The 18,946-nt window shown below is 40.2% G+C and overlaps 1 long non-coding RNA gene across 1 annotated transcript in view; it reads left to right on the plus strand.

Annotated features, from left to right (window-relative positions):
• The first annotated feature begins 338 nt into the window (after window positions 1-338).
• Window positions 339-18,946, plus strand: part of LOC148188958 (uncharacterized) — a 113,594-nt gene continuing 94,986 nt past the window's right edge. The window contains exon 1 of the long non-coding RNA XR_015777141.1: window positions 339-643. This is a non-coding gene — a long non-coding RNA (uncharacterized LOC148188958). The remainder of the gene's footprint in view (window positions 644-18,946) is intronic.

Raw genomic sequence — 18,946 nt, forward strand, 5'->3', positions numbered from 1 at the left:
TATTTGGAGAATGTTAATATCATAAATGATCAATACATTATATTTCAAGAAAAGGTGACAAGCTGTAGCACATGACTTGGAGCAAGACGCTATTCTAATAAAAGGTTTTTGCAGCACAAGAGTTTTCTGAAGATATTAGGTAAGTACTTTCTGTAAGCAGAATTAATTGTTGAGACAAGTGTCAATCACGCTGCACCTGCAGCCGCCTCACCTCCCGCCCCCAGCTGTCACCAGCCAATGGCAGACAGGCCGGCTGAAAACAAGTTTGATTGTCTTCGAGGAAAACAAAAAACAAACAGAAAAAACCCTCACGTAAAACAATACCTGTAAGTGCGAAGAGAAGGGCACAGTTAACGGCGGTGACTGAACGTATTCTGTGTGTCATTATCGTGGGATGATAACAAATGGAGAAAGTCTGAAAGGGCCTCGGCTCGTTTATTCAGCAACCAAGGACGTTTTATTTATGTTGTAAACTTTTTTTGAAAGTGTGAGAGAGTAAGCGCTTGGAAAAGACGGAGTTACAAACTGAAAAATCTGTCAAGCATCCTTGGCGCCCATGGAAAATCAGCTAAGCAAGTTGTCATGAATGGAACGAGCTGGTCATCAGTTTGGCCTCGAAAAACGCCGTGTGCACTCCTGAAAGGTAAGCTTTTTTGCCCTCTTGTAGCTCAGTTGCAGTGCATTAAGTCTTGACTGTTTGACGCAGGAGACGGTGGTGTAGGTTTGGTGAACAGCTGAAATGATATTATTATTATTTCTAAAAAAGCTATGTGTTATCATCATTCTGCTGAAGTTCTTATGAAGCTGTATTTGGTGCGTTATTTGTATGTGGATTTTCAATATGTCTGAATGATGAGTCATGCATACTTTCATAGTTTTGACACTTTGAGACCATAATCGTTGCCCTGAGCCATGTGTAAGCCATACTGGAGTTTGTTGTTAATGTTGTTTACTTTATGTGTGTGACATATTGGCCTTTGTCTCTTGCTGGTTTGGTACATTGCAGATAGAGGGTTGGCATAATTGTTTTTTGCCTTAAGTGACAAAGTGCATGCGCCTGCCCTAGTGTTAGATATAAGACAGTCATTGTAGATACTTTTTGATGTAGTGTTGAATGAAGTACACTATGTTTTTTGTTGTATTTACATGAACTAAATACTATATTAGTAGTAAAGGTATTGGGTGCTTTCATGGTGGGTGCTTGTGCAGGTTAAGTTCCTTGACAACAAACTGGAGACACAATTTCTTTATGGACCTCATTTTTATGCATAAAGAGACATTATCATGTTGAAATAGGAAGGGGCCTTCCCAAGACTACATTAAAGTTGGAAGCACACCATTTCTCAAAACCAGTGGTCGACTTGTGACCTTTTATGGTGAAGCAATGTAATTCATGACCCCTTGTTCCAGCTGTGATCCCAAATCAGACTGCTTCATTATGTCCGCCAGGAAGTTTGTGTGTCTGTCCACAGCTAATCTCATTAATCTCGTTATCAGCCTAATATTTTGTTGGCACTTTTTAGACTGTATGCTCATAGACTTCTTGTGGTTTCAGTAAGTCAAAATTGTTTGAAAACATGTTTTTTGAATGTTTTTACTGACAGTAAATGCTGTAAAATCATGCAGCAAAAGCATAGAGCAAAAGGCATTTCGGGTAATCGTCTTGGCTAAAAACAAGAAGCCTTATTGTTGGTTGCAGGCTACATTTTGGCCTTTGCTGTGGCCCCAAAACTGAAATCCATGGAAAAGCTGAACATGAGCATCTGAAATTTAATACCTGATATGTTATGATCCACTAAAGTTAGGCACAATACGAGGTGAAAAAAAAGAAAATAAAGAATTAGTCTTATAATCTTTGCGGCCATATTGACTTGACTGTAGTGGAAGGGAAATTTAATTGAGCGCAGCTACAGCATGTGTATTGTCTACAGTGGCGTTGATCAGCTCTGGCAGTCGCTTGACAGACATCTGCACTGCATCTGTCCTTTTTTCTAGTTTAAAAGTTGAAAGATTCTAAAAAAAAGGTAACATTGTCCAGTATTTCAGAAGAAAATGCGTTAATTTTTAAGAAATATCAGATACAATTAACATTGCTTTGAATGTTGTCTATGTGATACTTTCGTCAGGTCCCAACTCCCAGGCTGTGCATCACGGGGTTTAAAATATTGTGTTGCATAAAAAAAAGATCTTAATAATAGCTATTGGGCTAACCTTGCACCATAAAGACCAGTCCTGGAAAGAAGTATCTGCATGAAAACCCCTGTGCACATACTTTTCTGTACTCAAGTGTTTTCTCCATAAGCATGCCTTGACTTCTCCTTCATTTGGGGATTTCCTGTATCATTCAGAATGACTTTCAACAGGTACAGCTGGGATGAAGCTTTAACCTACATGTTTGAAGTAAAATGGAGAAAGTATTAGTCACTGGATTCACAGCATAAACACAGCCTCTGCCTTTTACACAGTACGTTGGTTGAAAGAACAATTGACCATAATGATCTGTCACTGTCCTTCGATACAAAACCAGGGGTAATAACAAAGATCCATCCTTCTTTTGCCTCCTACAGCACAAGATGTAACGTTTCTTGTGGCTGCTTTATGGGCGACTGAGGCTGCTGTCGGTGGTGAAATTGGCATCTTAGCCTCTTTCATGTGGCCAATTATCCACATGAAAAAGGAAAATACATCATTAAACAAATTTGACCCATGAATGCAACTCAAATTCCCAAGAGCTCTCTTCGCCCAACCTTATTAAACATTTCAGGGCTCCTTTTATCATACTTTTAGGTAAATTTGTGTGAAAGCTACACCCACGCTGAGTTCACATGTTATCTGTAAATTCACTACAGTCAAGAACAGGAATTTAGATGAGGGAGGGGGGACGCACTGCAAAGGGATATTTAACCTTTTAGCCATTTCAGACATGGATTATGCAAAAGCCAGATTAACTAATACTGGATCATGAACTGAAAACTGCAGTCAGTTGGATACAAACTGTAATGTGACATCAATGCAGCTTAGAAAACAAAACACGATTAAAAAAAAAAAAAAGTTTCACATTTAGCAGGATGTTTTTTTCAGCATGTGGGGAGAAGAGGAGAAAAATCAGAGGTAGATGCAAGGCAAAGTAGGATGTGAAGATTTGTGCTGTTCTTAGCGCCTCAATCCCCTCGAGTGATCCTGGTGAGCGAGAGCAGAGAGAAAAGGGAGAGATGTTCCTGCTGCAATTTCTCTGCCTGATTTGTAACAGACCGATAAGCTTGGCAAGCATCCCTGCAGGACAGCTGACCAATGGCGGCCCACTTCTTAAGCTGAGAAGGACAGGAGGGGGGAGAAACACGTGCCATATCACACAGACAGCATTCCCCATCTCTAAGTCTCTGATTGTCATACATGAACCGCCTCCAAGGACATCAATTTTTTAAAAGTGTGCTGTGCCGATGTTATTTGTTTGCACTGATTTGATATTTCTCCATATGAAAGCCTGTCGGGTGGCTCGTCTTGGAGCGACGTGGGGTTATCACATGCATTATACAAACATAAACAAAAGAAAAATAAAGGGAGGCAAAACAAAGGGAAATGATAGCTCGTGTATGCTCTTTTTCTCCAATGTAAACGATACCATGGCTCAATATATGCATTATAATGATGCCTGTGGATATCTCTTGCGCAAATGGAAATAGGTTCCAATTGTGATTACTGAGCTGCAAAACAGAATGCAGGACCGCTGTGTTCAAATTTGTGCATTGGCTAAATCCCCCATTGCTTTGCACATAGTAATTGTATTTACCAGTAATCATTGCTAGTCCCCACGGGTCACTGCTGGTAAGAATATCTATTGTAAGATGATATTGATATTCGATTTGCTTAACTGAAGTCGCTCATCTTAAATAACATCCGTTATACCCTACACTTGGTGCGGGAGAGAGCATGCATGTAGGAGCAAAGCTACAAGAATGATTTGAAAGGTTGGTCTTTTATCAGATATATCACCGGGAGCAAATTAAACCACGTAGAGTCAGATAGCCTCAATAAGAGGTCTGAAACGACCCAACACAATATTCTCCCTCCACCAGGAATCTATAAATGGCCCATTTAGCATCTGTGACCCCGATGCCTGCTACTGAAGGAGAGTTATGGCCTTTCAAAAGGAAACTATCATAGATTTTAGTGAAGTAAGAAAATGTCCCCAGGTAGCGCTAGAGCAAATGAAATTATGCATGACCTCCTCATTACTTGGCTTAATAAGTGATCTATGGACTGGGAACAATAAAGATCCAGATGTCATGGAGACATATGAACAGAAGAGATCAAAAAAAAAAGGTGATGGAAAAAAATCCACAGAGCTACATATTCAGAAGTAATGCATGAAAGTTCCCCATCTTTCTCTTTGCCATTCACACACACACACACACACACACACACACACACACACACACACACACACACACACACAGCGAGGACTGTGATATGTGTCTCTCATTGGTATTCATTGACCCTGGGATGGAGAAATGGGCATCACAGTTTTCATTTAATCAGACTCTTATGGGGATCAGCTGTATGCTTGTGTGTGCGAGGTGTGTGCGTGTGCACGTTGGACATTGGCTGTCAGCAGATATTAACGCAGACTTGTCAAGGTGGAGGAGCAAAAAGGGCGCGGAACCTGAAGCTGGGTTAAGTAATTGGATTCTTGTTCAATAAAAGTTGGCTTGAGAGCATGTTTGTGCGTGAACGTGTGTCTATGCATGTGCACGCAGGTTCATGTGTGCCCGCATGTGTATGTTGAAAGAGGAGTATAATTGGTTTTGTGTGCTTTGCATGTTGAGAAGATTTGCCTTGTGGGTGTGTTTATTTTGTATGTTTTTGGGTATGAGTATTGTGTGCTACTATATCAGGGTTCAGGGTTTTCAAACTGTGCAGTGTGTGTCCCCAGGTGAAAGGGACAGGCGTGACAAAAATTTTAAGCAAGCGTCGGTCATGTTTTTGGGAGGTTGGGTGGTGTTAGGGGAACCACAGTGTCAGGCTTTGAAAACTTCCACAGTAAAAGAAAACTATTTCATTTGCTAGTTTTTTTTTATATGATTTATATTATTAAGGCCTATCACACAGCTAAATCCACTCCCATCATAGGAAATTTTTTTTTTAATGGTTTAGCGAACAGAAAAACATAGTGCCTTGGGTATGGTCAGAGTATTAAATGTTGCTTTCACAGATCCTCCAGCCACGTCTTGTAACCAAAGCTGGGTCTGTGGGGTACCAAGCTTTCTCAGCTTCTGTATTGCAGCACAAAGCAAGAAGGGGTTGGACTTAGAAAGAGCCAGTCGTGTTCAGTGTATAAATTCACAACCTCTCTCAGTTTAACAGTTTGTTTTCAATGTCTAATCGTCTCGGGGATGAGGAAATCTTTTAAAATAGTGCAGAATTTCAGGGTAGAGGCTGATCCATGATTTTCATTCCTGATGACAAGCCTTCCCATACTCCAGATTTTCTAAAGCAAATAGTGGGCTTTTGTTGTGCAGTCCTCAGTTCTGGGTCTTGTTTAGTATTAGTTTGACATTTCATATGTTGATCATGGGAGTCCTGCTGCAGTTTTAAATTAAGAATTTCTTCTTTGTCCATGGGTGTACAAACTCCTTTGTATCAGTGGAGTTAGAGCAGTGAGCACAGAGTGACCACACCAATAAAAGCCAGCAGGGGGAGATGGCATCCAAAAGGACAACAGAGGTGTGGAATGACATGGGAGATCTTTTAAGCCTTGGTCTTCAGAGTGAAGTTAGAGGAGTTTGGGTAAAATTCTCGAGAGGATCTGGAAAGAAGAGGGATCGCTTTGTAGAAAGTGATACTGTTTAAGTGTTGTTTGTTTTATCGTAGACGCTCAGTTGGCGATTTGTCTGACTCACTTACACAACGACGTACACTGACTGTTGTCTCTTGTTTTGTCTCTTTATTGTGTGTGTCGCTCGCTCACTGCCTTAAGTTGCAGTGCTAATGCACTGATTTGATTGGTTTTGTGGCATCACGTGAAATGACTTAGCAGATATATTATTTCAGTAAGTTTTTCTGGGCCAGTATACCAATGCCACAGGCTGGAAATGCTGCACCGGTTAAAATAGATATGCTCTGTCAAAATTAAATTAAATTAAATTAAATTATATTATAGCTATTGGTCAGGGCCGGGACAATGGAGAGGGCATTCGGGTAACCAGAGGTTCATTTCGCTACCAAGGGGGTTGGCTTTCCCCTCGGGGAAGTTTGGCATTTTGACTGTTTGTCCAATTATCTTAGCTCACTGCTCACTGATCAGATCAAATCTGTATATGTAGAAGGCTATCCCCTGGCCTTGACGTGTGCCTAGAAATCTTAATCTTTATATGGCTGTACATCTTGACTGCAAAAAACATTACTCTGAATATTTAAAAAAAAGAGAATTATCTCAGTCTAAGTCAGAAACACATCAAGATACAAGTGCACAAACTCTGTACATCAGAAGTTTTAAGTATTTCAGCATCATTGCATCCCAAATCGTTGCAGTATACATATACTCTATATATAAAGTAGTTGTATGTTCAAGCTATTTGGGTCTTTTCACTCGCAGTTGTAATTCCCTGGAGTTAGATAGGAAGTCTCTGATGTGCTAGCAAATGGTGGACAAAGCAGATAAGCAATGTATCACAGAGGCACACTCCTGTAGGCCCCAGTCAAGCATTAACCTCTCTCACATACACACCCACACACACAACCCCTCTGTGACTTGTAAAAAGAAAAGTGACACATTAAAAAATCTTCTGTGAATAACTCCATGGCCTAATATCTATGTAATTTTGAGTTCAGTCGCAGCAGTGAAATCCTCCATTGATCCATCTACTGTCTCATCCTCATTAGTGTCAAGTAGACAACAGAGTATGAACGCCTTTTCAGCTGCTCCCTGGGAGTCCCCACACACTCCTGCACCAGCTGGAAGTTGTAGTCCCTCCAGTGTGTCCTAGTTCGTCCCAGCAGTGGGCCGTGGCCTGTCCAACCCCTATAGTCCCAGGAGGTGTCTTTTCCCGGTCCCTGAGCCACCTCCCTGGCTTTCATTAGTGTAAAGAAGTTGCAGCCTGACCCAGAGGCCCTCTCAGATCCCAACACTGTCACAGAGGGCGAGGCCAATCAACCAGTGGATGAAATTCATTTTGGCTACGTGTCTCTTGGATCGTATCTTCCAGTTACTGTCAAAACTTGTGACTCCAGGTGAGGGTCAGAACAAAGAATTGAGTGGGAAAATTAGAGTTTGGCCTTGTGGAGCTGCTCTCTCCCTTTGCTGCGGTGGTCTAATACAGCAGCTGCATTACCGTAGCCCTTGCACCAAAATGACAGTCAATTTCATCATCTATTTCAAGGAGAGAATTGTGGTTTCAGATATCAAAGTACAGTTCCGCACACAGAGGGAGACATCCTGTTACAATTGGACAAAGGCTTAGGTTTGGTTTCAGTGAAGTTGGATGGGCTCAAGGGGTCCGCTGCCTTTATCTTACATTAGTCATAGGATTCAATGATGTCATATGCCTTTAAAGTTTAAGGGGCTGTGCAGAGAGCAGAGAAAGAAACACACAGAGAAACTGAATGGGAGTAGAACTGCTGGAAAACACTGACAAAATATGCGCAACATTCGACCTATAGCTGCCGCAGTCAGACTCAAGAGTCACATCTGCTTTATTTTTACATCAGGAGGGCTGGTCAGAATGCTGTTGCACTGGGCAGTTTTTACGTGTAAATGTGTGTTACAGGTCTGAACACAAAAGAGTAGCCTCCTTGGATAAAGTTTATGTTAAGTTTTTCAGACCACTCGAAGGACTTCTTGTCCTTCATGCCATAAAAGTTAAGATTGAAGGCTCATTCTTGTTGTTGGAAATTATTTTTCAATCTCACCACGAGGTCTTTTCAGTGACTCTATGGACCTTGTGTCTGTGCAGCAGAGAAGAATGACACTACTTGTTATTATGTCTTGAATTTATGCAGTAATTGTCTTCAGGAGATGAAAGAAATCAATGTTTGAGTTATATAATTCAAATTTCATACAAAACTGTAATTGTGAGGCTACATATAAAAGGTCTTTTTTACAGAAGACATTTTGACATGTCACTGTAGAAAAAGCACAGATGTAAATAATAGAATTAATTCAGTTTCAGGGACCTGGTATTGTACATGCTGGCACACTGTCAAGGCTCACTGGGGCACTTGAATAGATCCGAGCCATTGTTAATGTTATTACTAACACCTGTGCTTTTTCTGTAACTAATCAAAATGTCTGATGTAGGGGTGGGCGATTTATCGAATATACTTGAGGTATCACGGCTTGTTCCACATGCGATATATAAAGTGATGATAGCGCGAACATGAAGTATGAATTGTCAAGTTGTTTTTATAAGCCATCTGACTTTGGGTTCCTGTGCTCTTTCCTATGGCTCTCTCTCTCATACACACACACTCACAAAGCAAGGCTTCTGCAGAGCTCCAGACTGTGACTATTTTGTCACATTTTGCTACAACAGTGCAATTTGCAAATCTTTGCAATATATGAACTGCAGAGCTGTTTGTTTGTTGTCTACTCGCAGTGGATCAATCCTTACGGTTGTAGGTGCCACGGTATCTGTTTAACTGTCTGCTGACACTAACATCCAACTGTTTACCGGAGGTTTCAAGTCCACAGCAAAAATATCGAAGCATCCGGCCTGAGACAAGCCAGGCTCCTCAAAATAAAAGCACCATGGCTCCTGCTTTGATTTATTTAATTTTAACAATACTTTTTAAAATTTCATTATAAAAGTACTTTACTTAACGTCTTTATAACCATATTTTATGAAATTTTATTATAACAGTAGTGTATTCAACTTAATTACATGACAGCGGCAACTTGATTTAACTTAATTGTAACTGCAGTTCATTTAATAATTTTGTATCTTAGTAGAAAACATTATTTTAAAGGACATTTAAAAATATCGAGATATATTTATTGCCTATCGCAACACAGCCTTAAAATATCGCAATTTTTTTTAAAGCCATAGTGCTAGTCTAATGTTTAAAAAAAGGGCCTTCTTTACGTTTCCTACTTATTGTGTTATGCCCCTATAAAGGCCTAAAAGAATGTTGCTTAGTCTCACCTATGGACACCCGCGGTGAATGCAGCTAAATTACTCTGTCTGTTTCTGTGCTTCACTACACCCTGAGAAAGGCAGAAAGCCTTATTTATTTTTCAAACCATCTTGAGTGCTTGGACCTGGATCATTTATGCCTTTTTTGGTAATAAGTCTTCCTCTCTTTCTTGTAGCAATACCATTAATTTACCTTAAATGCAAATGTCAGTGTTGCCTTGTGTGAAGTCCGCTCCGTGCACTGGATGCCGGATGAAACAATCCCAAACTTTTAACACTTGTCACTCTGTCATTTTCTATGTTTTTGACTCTTCTCCTTGCCCCTTGCTATTTTCTCTCTCCTCCTCTGTTTTGAAATCTGCGCCATCAAATCATGTCTTCTATTTTGAGGTGTCTTCTCCACATCACCTGTCCACACCGAAGCTTTGATGCAAATAATTTACATCCATGATTTTCAGTAATTGAGTCACTCGCGTTTCTTAAGGCATCGTTAAAGTCAAATCTGCCAATGCGTCCTGATTCTAACTGCAGTATAAAAGTAGAAGCACATTTTTATACAATAAATTGACTATGTATCTATCTGTATGCAGGCAGTGCAGTGCAGGTCTTTGGCTTGCTACAGAGCAGCACTCAGTCTCTATTACTGGAAGAGCAGGAGTGTCTGACTGGAGCCAGGGAAGCTCAAGGTAGCATCATAGATTTGACCAGTCAGTCGTGTAGAGCACTAAGTCCTTCATTTACTCCCCACATTCCTCTGCCTGCCAACCTCACACCGATGCCCTCATGTGCACACAAACACACAACTACATGTCATGTCACTAAACACGACACGCACGCACACAGACATGTTTTATAAAGGCAGTGCGTCTGCTTATTCTCTCTCTCTGTTACACATACACACAAAGCTACACACACAGTCCTTGTTTCCCAACTCACTCACTCTACCTCTTCACACACACTATTTTAGCAGCCTTGAAAAGCTAAATGGTGTGAAGTTGAGTGTTGGTCCATCTGTCTCCTGGGTGTTTGGAAGGGATGAGAAAGACAGTGAGCAGTGGGAGGGACGGGGGGAGAAAGATTGGAAGAAGAAAAAGGGAAGGAGGGATTGGGGTCAGGTCCATTAATATGAATCACCAGCAGAACCCCACAGCGGATCCATCTGTGGTTGTACACCGCCCAGAAACAATTCACAGCCTAGACAACAGGACATTAATAGGTGAATAGGGCTAAAAAATACTTATGTCATGCATGAATCGCTGACAGTTTCCGCTCATGGTTCAAGGTTTCAGTGGTATTACTGTCTTTTCTCCATCACCAAGTTGCAGTAGCCAATGCAATGAATTGATATATTACACCTTTGTGGTATAAGACCGAAAATTGCAGAATGAATCTCTAAGCTCGGAAGCTTTAAGGTGGAACAATTGCTGCTGAATGTAGTTTTCAGTAAGAAGGTTCAGTCTTAGTCTTAGGAGGAGACTTGAAGAGACGCTTTATGGTGTAAATTTATTCAGAACAACATGACAGTAGAAGGGCTTCAGACTATTGGTGCTGGAATCAATATTCTCCTTTCACGGATACTTTAAACAATAAATGCCCCTCTTTTAGGCAGAGCTACAGAGCCAGGGGCCAGTGTGTGTCACACACACACACACACACACACACACACACACACACGCACACACACACACATACACATACACACACACACACAGGTGAATGCCAGTTTGGGTGCTGAATAATGCCGGTCTACTATAGATATTATACACAGCAGAATTTCTCGAAGAAGGATTTTGTGTTATACAGTTGAGAGCAGCTACTGTATATACAACATTATGAAAAAATACTCTCAACTAATTTTTCAAAGGCATTCATAATGCAACATGCTTGAAGGGAGAGAATGGTGCTAATAATTAGTAAGAAATCTTATTCTTCTGGCACAGTGCTGTGAAAAAAATGCCTGTGAAGAAAATAAAGGAGGCCATGGCATAAAGAGAAGCCTTTTGAACTCTTATCCAACTGTGTGGCTGTAAAGCACTTTGCTTATTCAGCACAAGCTATTGTAATGAGCACTAACAACCACACCGTTGTCGTGCATTCAGCAGACAGTAGAAACTGTGCCACTGTTGAGAATTTATGATTTGGTTACTCCAACGAAATAACTCAAAAAAGATGGGCCTCCTTTTCCACGAAGTTTTCCTTTTGTTTAAAGTTCTAATTCAGATTTGTTTAGATGTCAGTTCTGGTTGTTATTGTGAAACATGTGGTCACTGTGGGTAACAGGGAGTGCATTTTAAAATTAGGGGTCCCTGTGTGTTGGAAATTACATGTATCAATCACTAAGGGAACCAGTCACATTGTTAGCAGATACATTGAGAATCAGCTTAGGGTGCACCCAAACAAAGAATTCATTGCATCATGCTGTTTCAATATAGAAGACTTAAGAAAATAGACTTGGATAGTATCTGTTTTGTCATACCTTCATGCCTTCTTGCTCAAGTGATAAATAAAATCATGTGGCTAGTAAACTTAGCTCAACTCTTGCAGTTGGAAGAAATAATCATAAGTTTAAGTTATATGTTTCTGTACCTGCAAACAGGGGCACAGGCATTTTTTCCTTCATTTTACTAGTCCTGTAACCTTAACCCCACCACTTGCAGTCACCATCTTTCTCAGCTCCGCTACATGATCCTCCAGACTGACCTCCCGAATACAGCATCTTTGTATCAGTTTAACAGAAAGACGAGAGTCTGTATGTTTTACAGTACTGAAAATCATATCTTTAGGATTTTTACATACCCAGGTACACTTTAATATCTTGAACCACCCAAGCCACTAAATGATTTCAAATGGAATGATCAAAACTGTTCATGCTTATACATACAAAGTAATACACATAACCTAACAACACCTAGTCATAATTCTTTGCCTAAACTTAACCGTTAGGGGGCCAAAGCCTAAGATATCATACAAATTGTGTGCATAACCTTTTGTGCATGCACATGCAGTAGCAAGTTCTTCATGCTCAGTATGTGCATGTTTATTCTTTGTGCCCATATGAATCAGGGGTCGACATATTATCGGCCTGGCCAATGGAGCCTATATTTGGCATTTTACTGATTATCTGTATCTGCATTTTATTTTAATGATTAATTAATTAATCAAAAAGTGCAAAGAAAGTGTCAGCATTTGAGGAACTTTTAATTTGTAAAACCTCATGGAGCTATTTTTATTTATTATTTTTTTCACTTTATAAACAAAGTTGCTGGGAACTTACTGTATATGATGCTGAACATTTCAGTTTTTATAAAGCATTTGCTAAAGGCATTTCAACAAGTTTTGTGTTGGAATTTGTTAAATTCTAAATACTAAATATTGACAGAAAGATTTTTTTTTTTTATCGTAAATGCATATTGGTTCCAAATATCAGTTATGGGTCTCATAAACTACTTAAATTTGGTATTGGTATTGGCCCTGAAAAACCAATTTCTGTCCACCCCTAATATGAATACCTCATGGCAAAGGCAGAATCCACCAGTGTAAGAGAAAACTATGACAGGTGATACACAGTACCAATTTGTTAATGGGCTTTGCTCAAAAATGTCTGCCAACCCCCATTTTTTAAAATAAAAATATATGAAGTATTTCTTCTACTTGGTGCTCGATGTCTCAGGTAACCCCACTAAACATGCAGATGGTAGGCAGGGAGGCTTACGTTGCTGCTGTCCTGCCTAACTGGCATGACAGGCTTTTAGTTAAGTGACTTCACTCTAATTAATTTAACTAGCAGGTCACAATTGTTAGTGTCATAATTATTTCTTGCTCTGTGAGAAGGTGCTGAGGTGACACTTCTGGTCATCAGCTGATCACTGAAAGATCATGATTCCAGTCATCACATCAGAGTCAACATCCTGACTAAAAAGTCATTAGTTCCTACATTAATGATGATCACTTTGACGCTGACATGCTTCAGTATCATTTTCTGGGCTGAGTCACAAAATATGATGGTTGGCACATTTATAGTTTTTTTTTCTTACCATCCCTAATTAGTGTATCTCCAACAGCAAGCATTAGTGATGGCACTGGTCCTGCCATTAGGCTTCTGTCTGGCAGTAATGTCAGCATGCTCCACAAAATAGTCTGGGTGGGTTGTGATGTTTGTCTTGAGCAAATCTCCATTAGTGCATGAGCAGCACCCGAGAAAAGTGTCATCCAAAACTAAAAACTGGTTCAGTTTCAACACCATCCACAGCATGGTATACTGTGAGCTTGGAGTCAGAGATTTTCTGTTTCCGATGTCATACAGAGATTCAACAATTCACAGTGCAAGAAATACTTAACCCCCCACATGACCATTTGTACATCACTGTATTCAGTAGCGGTTCTAGCACATTTGGTGCCGTAGGTGAGCCTCCCCCTGGTGGGTGTAGATGGTTGGATTACTAAGGATGAAGTAGATATACCCGTCTGTATTACAATAGATATAGGTGGGTATACTGTAAACGGCCAGAAGAGGTCCTCTTACGTCCACTTCACTTCAGCATCATCAAGCATTTTTCAGACAGATTTTTTCTGGGCGCAATTATGGTTCCCCCTTCGGGATGGCGCCCTCGGCAGCCGCCTAGATTGCCTATGGCAAGTGCTACCACTGACTGTATTTGTGTACCATTGTCTCAGTCATTTAGTTTGTGTAATTGTGAAGTAATCCTTTAAAGCGAAAACTTACACAAAGGGGTTCTGAGTGGGTTTATGGGCATCCAAAGAGTTTGACCTAAAGAGCAGGCTTGCTAACCTACTGCCATGCTGCCAGATTACTGTACATTTAATTCAACCCTTCAGTTGGTGCATGCAGTCAGTCAGCAGGGCAATGTTAGCTGTGGATGGTCAGGAAATACCTCCAAACTTGACTGCTTAGTAAACTACAAATTTCTTTTTTCTATCTCTACTTGCCCAGTCCATTCTCATCCTATAGTCATCACATCAGTCATGGTGAGACGGCACCTGCTGTGTCCGAATGACATGTGGACCGAGAGCACGGCTGAACAGAACCTGTTACATTCTCATGATATGCAGCAGGACGGTGTCAGGTTGAAGCAATGCCGGTAAGGACGTAATATAGGGAGCACAAGGGCACCTACAGGGCTTTCTGTGTGAATGTGAAGTTTTTTTCTACACCTTACCATGTGCCTCCTTCCCCTAATCCTGACCATTCGTGCCAGCATGTACATTTGTACATTTGACGTCCCAGTGTTGGTTGCCATGTGCCTTTGTTACCTAAACATAACCATGTGCAGCGTCATCCCACAATGTGCCTGTGTTGACATTACGGTAGTGGCATCCCAGAACGTAAAGAGCAGACACAGAAGGATACCTAGAACGTTATATGTAGATGCAGAAGTCCACTACAAAGCGGTAATTTGTGACACTTCTAGTTCGGAGTTCTAATTTAGTGATTAGTCTGGCATCGAGGAGGGGACTTTATAAGTCAATCAGTGCCAGGGGTGGGACTAACCTTGTTGTTAAGCTGTTGGCTAGTGTTGTCGAGGGATGCACTAGAGCCCTCAAGGAGTAATAACAACAGTGACGACTGCTAAAGACAAAATTCTATCAAGGCTATTGTAAATTGACTTTTCAATATCATAGTTTATTTTTACTTCACTCCACTCCTCTTAAAGCCATGGCAAAACAGATATTTTAGCATATGAATTTGTTTGGACTAGTAATGCCGTGATTAAGGCAGGTACATTGGTCTTTTCTGATTGGTTTGGAAAAACTGTATACCCACAAGGAAATTGGTTTGAGTGGATGCAATATTTATACACCTATTGAATACAAATGATGTAACATGAGGGTGCGGAGGATTTTGAGTTGTTTAATGGGCTGAGGACCTGATTACATTTGATTAATGAGGAAATGACTGCACACTCAAGACAAAAAAAAATCACAAAGCATTATTTCATTGAAGGACAACAGCCCTTTAAATGCAACAGACCCATAATATACTGTAGTTGTAGAGAAATGCTGTGCTGAAACTCATTTCTTGATATATTGAAATTACCTGAGCTCCAGAAATTTCCCATGACATGTATCTCAGAGACCGTGTGTCTCTCTGAAAATATGTTCTCGGGTTCTCCATGACTTATTTGACAAAGCACCTAATGGCCATAGTGCAGTCTCAAAACAAAGGAATTCAAGGACAGAAGGTGAATTATAAACCCTGAAGTTTACTCACAGATGAGGATGAATGCGGAGCCCCAAGGCTCATCATGAGGGTGATGCATCATGTCTACAGGGTGCTTTAGGTAGACTATAAAATTGTGCTGACTGAGCAAGGTGGGAAAACAAAGACTTGTGCATCCAAATCATCCAGATCATGAGACTTCAAGAAGACAGCCTCTCTTATACTGTAAATCTGCATTCTCTGTGCATGTTCCTCAGAAGTTTGCTCTATCCAGGACAGCTTGAGAAAAACGACCTCCTTGGCATTCTCCGTTGTGATAATCACAAAGACTGTGCAAGGGGCTTTTGCGCCAGTAATGTGCATCCAGGCTAAGATTAGATCTCCCTCAGTCCAGTGTGAGTGAAAACATTACGGGGCGTATTTAGGGAAGCTGTCAAAGCTGTCCCTTCCAGACTATGTTCAATTCCACCTCCAGCCCCTGAGGGGTGGTGTCTGGGAATTAAAGCTGTCTCATTCTCTCTCACCCACCCACCTGCACATAAATCCACACACAAACACCCCTGCTAGCCATGACCCATCTGGTTACTTTCTACGTCTGTGGTTTCCCATATCTGAAAAGGAAGACGGTGCTGGTTAGCTGACAAAATTACATTTAATTATCCTCCAGCAACCCACCTACCCACAGACAGACATACACACAGAATCTGTCTCAGTCTTTCACCTTGGTTGCTGGCCTTTCCACCATCTCATCACCTGTCGCGCTCTGACAGTCTTATATAAGTGTCCTAAGGCAGGGGGAAATCTCACTGTGCTTGCACAAACAGTATGGGCACGCATACACACACACACACACACACACACACATATGCATTTGAGCAAGGGCTTGTCCAGAACTACTAGTTTCTTTCTGGTGGAGGATCAGCCTGTGAAATGGCCTGTCCATCCACTTTAGCTTGTTAAAGTCTTGGGGGAATAGATTGACTGTGACATGTCTAGTCTACCTGTCTATGTGGAGATGGTTACATAATGAGTCAGTTTGAAGGTCTGGAGATTGGCTGATGGGTCAGCTCAGAGAGTGCGTGGAGACATGCGCAGGTTTGGAAATGTAATATGAGAGCAGGCCAAAAAAAGTAAAGGCAGTGACTAACAACTTAAATGGCAAGATAAGTTTTATACAACCACGGAAATACTGTATACACAGCACATGGAGCTGACACACTGTGGGCAGTGAGGTGACCTACACTAGATTAGTTTTTTTCCTACTTCAGTATCAGCAAGATTGAAGACAATAAAAAACAAATGCATTTAACTGTTTTTTTTGTTGTTTTTTTTTTTCATTTCTTGCTTTAGTTCTTAGTGGTAATTGTTTAGGACATCCTCAGACAGAAACATCAGTTCTGTCTATATCAATCGTATTAGTCTTTTTCAAGTAGGTCTTCAGTCCAGATAAAGAACATATGTCATCCTGTTCTCTGAAAAGGAAATCTCAACCTTTACAAAGCACAGTTTTTGCACATTTTTACACACAATGTACTTTATCTTTGCCATGAAGTTTAAACATTTGACTTAGAGAGATACTGGGAAATGTTGCCAATACAAAAAATTAAGAATAGCTGTAATCAGGAAGCTTCTGGGGCCACATCCTTCTGTCAGTTGAACAACAACAACAGGTCCTCTCCAGTAACTTTCTTTTCAAAAAGAGTCCAGTGTTGGGAAGGCTACTGGTTGCATTGTTAAAAATGTTGTAAAGACTGTTTTATTTACCTCATCAAAGTAATGTAACTTATTACATTTGATTACTTTTCTAATAAATGCTTTAAACAGTGCAATAAAGCTGTCTTTAAAAAGTCTTAAATAAACATTGGCTCTTACCATGTGGTGTACCAAAGGCTGTGCTGGTCAATGTTGTCTGGAAATATACCAAACAAAATCATTCCTGCACAGAGAAAAGATGCAAAGCAACAGAATGAGTATTATACTCTATGCATAAAGCTTTTTAACAAGAAGAATATATCTGGATGTGGCCACGTTGTAATCACCAACATTTTAATTTGTAATTTAACTACTTATGTTTTCTCAGGAAGCGTAATTTAAAACAACTGCATTTATTTTTTTGTAATTTAATTACGTAACCCTGTTACATGTTGGTAACTGGTTATTCCCCAGCACTGCAAATCAATGCACTTTTAAAGCAGATACATAGCAAACAGACAGCTAAAGCTAAATGCTTATATACGCACAGAGGCCAGGGCTGCCAACTTTTCAATTCAGTTTAGAGATTGTAAAAATTACTTCAGGTCATAGTCAGGGTCATCCTGATGAGGATTGCATTGAAACTTTCAGAAGTGATCTTCCCTTTAATTTTCTAAAATTCTTCAGTAAAATAACTTCAAATTTGACAGGGTGTTGGTCAGGGTCTTTCTGAAGAGGCCTCCATTGAAAAAAATCAGTAAACCTTTCAAGGATTTAAAAAAATATATATATTTTTAATGAAAGTTTAAATAGGTAACAATTTTAGACACCTTTCCCTGTAATTTTCAGAAATATTTTACATGGTCACACTCAGGGACCACTTGAGCAAGATTACAATGACAATTTCAGCAACCCTTTGAAGGGAAACATAAAGCCTATTTATTTAATTTGGAGTGTTTTAAACATAGGACATTTTCAATGTGTTACAGTATCACTTGAGCTGACTTCGGCAGGCATAGTGCTTCCATTTCTCTCCATCTTAGTTTTGCGTGTTAGTATACTTACATTTCATAATTAGCACTAAGCATAACATACACCTGAAGCAGACAAGAATGTCATTAAATATAAATCCTTGAAATGTTTCAGCTTAGGCCAAAGTGATGGAATGACAGACCACAGTTACCACCCCTTCAAAAAAAATAACTAACAATCATCTGCTGTTGTTTAAAACTTTCCAATTTTATGTGGATGAATAAATTCTGTGTTCTGGGCTTTAGTATTTGCAGCATATTTAGTGTGCATATGGCTTGCTCATATTAAAAATGTAATAAACTGTTTACTAAGATTGCAGAGCAATTTAGCACTGTGACAGTACTATGATTCTTTGCAGCAGTAAAACAAAAGTCTGATTCAAGAGCCTGGGGCCTAACAGTGCTAATAGTGTGACAACACCCCTGCCTATGACCGCGCGTTTCATATGCAGCCTGGTGACCTGGATAAATCAGTTCAGGCCAGCCTCGGGCAGCTGTGAAATGTGTACATAGAAAGATGTTTAAATGGTGTGGTAACAGTCTTGGTTACTTTCAGTAATAATGTGAACACCCCTGCGCAGACATTTAAACAGCATCATTTTCAAGTGGCTTAATGAATGCACTGAGCACCTGTGTTTGCCATTGGCCACCTGTTGTAAAGTGAGTAACTCTTTGAATCATATCCCACCACCAGACAACTGCAACCAATTACAAACACAACCTTCAAAATGCACCTCGCTTCATATTCAGACAATGACAAACTTATTCACAACAGCTCACTCAATATGTTCCAGGCCACAACACACGGGATAAGCATCTTGACAAGTATCTGCTTTCAAACAAATCAGATTCAAACAATACCACTCGCTTCCAGATCACATCATTCCAATCAATGCTGAAAAAACAACACAGAC

The sequence above is a fragment of the Plectropomus leopardus genome, chromosome 8 (genome assembly GCF_026936395.1).
Source record: "Plectropomus leopardus strain MGB_pleo_1.0 chromosome 8, ASM2693639v1, whole genome shotgun sequence".
NCBI classification, from domain to species: Eukaryota; Metazoa; Chordata; class Actinopteri; order Perciformes; family Serranidae; genus Plectropomus; species Plectropomus leopardus.